Raw genomic sequence first — 2239 nt, 5'->3', positions numbered from 1 at the left:
TGTGTATGTGTGTGTGTGTGTGTGTGTGTGTGTGTGTGTGTGTGTGTGTGTGAGTGTGTGTGCCGGAGAAGAACCCAGTTGTCAGAAATTTTTGATTTTGAAATCAGGGCACATTCCTGTAGCAAATTCAATGCTAAACACAATGATTAAAATTGTTTTTTCAATTACCTTGAATAGGTCTAGATCTAGTGTGAGTGGTATGCCATATTTTGTAACACAAGGTGTAAAAACAACATTTCGAGAAAAACCCAATTTCTGGCTCATTTTTAACCTTTGGTGAAGAACAACATATTACAAATAAAATTTGCGTTCTTATGACCTTATGCAGTTGCAAGCGCCGTAAAACCCTCTACTATAAAAACAAACCCAAACGAATAAAATCTTTTCATTCAAAATGTTATTAAGAAATGGTTAAACGTGTGTTTTCTGATGGAACAAAATCTTAACCAGGTACGTATTTTTAAAGCTTTCTTTCACCCAACTGCTCAAAAATTGCTTTTCCGACAACTGGGACCTTTTTCCTGACGCAAACCCACATATTGTCACATAAAAGAGAATACATGTATTGCCTTCCTCGTGATTACTCATGTTCTACATAGTGTAATTGTAATACAGTAATCGGTGACAAGTGTGTGGGTTGTTCGGGCTAGTATGTGCACTTGTAGTTGTCGAGCTTCAAGATGAACGTAGATGAGTTGCAATATTGTACTTGCGTTGACGTCACATGGGTGAAGGATCGGACTGAGGCAAAGATAGTACATAACAAGATGGGCCACTCAGCCCAAAAAGTGTGCGCCGGAAGTTTGCTCTTTGCTTCAGATGGCGCTGCAATCTGTTTTGAAGCTCTCTTTAATTTTTTCCAGAAGAAGAATAGGAATAGCACCTCCTTGCGCGCACAGATCGATTGCAGTTCATCAGCAGTTCGGGTTCGTTCAGTGCGGAGTTTTAGTTTTTTAAAATAATTTTGTTGACCTCTCGCCTTTCATTCTAAAGTCAAATTAAGCGAAGAAAACAATCACCCTTTCCTCCAGAAGAGGTTTTTTGTCTGCGTAACCATTTTAAAAAAGCGTTCTTCCGAAATTTATTAAAAAACTTGCTAGTTTCCCTTTGATTTTTTAAACTCAAGTAGGGTAACTCTGTTTGCAAAGGGTGCGCATTTGCGAAGAGGGCGCCACCGAATTTTGATGACACTTTTTTAATTGGCTCAAAGAGAGAAGTGGCCTCTCTTGTTATGTAGACTCTTTGACAGTGGTCAAGTGGTATCGACTCAACTTAGCAAAGCTTTTATTTGCCATTAATGAATTCAATGGCGTGTAAAGCGAAGCTCATGATAGCTTTCTTCAATAGGACTAGGTTGTTTTTTGTGGTTCGAAACAAAACCAACGTCAATTTTCTCCTCCCCCCTCTCGCCCTTCCTCCCCCCTTGCCAATGCAAAAGAAAAGAAAAATAATACATGATGTAAACGAGTACCGTAACTTAATAAATAAGATCTTGGAAAAGATGTTGGAAACCCGACGTATACCTGAGCTGATCCCATAAAGCTGCTGAACTGCGTTTAATACTTATTGTCAAGTAAGGTACATCTTAAATTAATTTGGAGTCCTTTTACATCCTTATTTCCATTTTCCTATTACATGTCTTTTCTTTTTTTCTTTTTTCCTTCCTTTCTTTCTTTCTTTCGTTCTCTCTTTTGTTGGAAAGACGCTGTGGAAGGGACATGACCAACACACGATAATCCAAAGTTCAATCCCTCGTGTGCTCCAAAATAGTGGTGCCCTTTTAACTATTATTTTTGTTTTCTAACTAAAACTAAAAACTAAAGCAGGGAAGCTAGGCTAATGCACAGCGCTGTCCTCGAACGAAGTGACGAATCCAGGAATTTGTATAAAAAGCTCTGATTATATCAAAACTCAGTTATATAATTTTTCGTTTTACTGCGAGTCGCGCAAGGAGTCGGAGCGATTGGAGTGCCCTTACGTAAATTGATTGCTGCATACAGCAGGTCTCGCTCTTTGTTCAACGGTATTTCATTTTAATTAAAACAAAAAAAAGCAAAACAAAACAACCTCCACTCTCAAACACAATGTCTTTTCTCAAGAATCGATGTGTGTTTGTGTAGATCTACATATAGATTGTGTTTGTGTGTGTGTAGATTTTATGTGCGCGCGCTTGTGTGCGTGTAGATTGTATGCGTATGATTGTGTGTGTATGTGTATGTGTGTGTGTGTGTGTGTGTGT

Source organism: Aplysia californica, unplaced genomic scaffold, assembly GCF_000002075.1.
Source record: "Aplysia californica isolate F4 #8 unplaced genomic scaffold, AplCal3.0 scaffold00993, whole genome shotgun sequence".
Taxonomy (NCBI): Eukaryota; Metazoa; Mollusca; class Gastropoda; order Aplysiida; family Aplysiidae; genus Aplysia; species Aplysia californica.
This window is presented reverse-complemented; position numbering follows the sequence as displayed.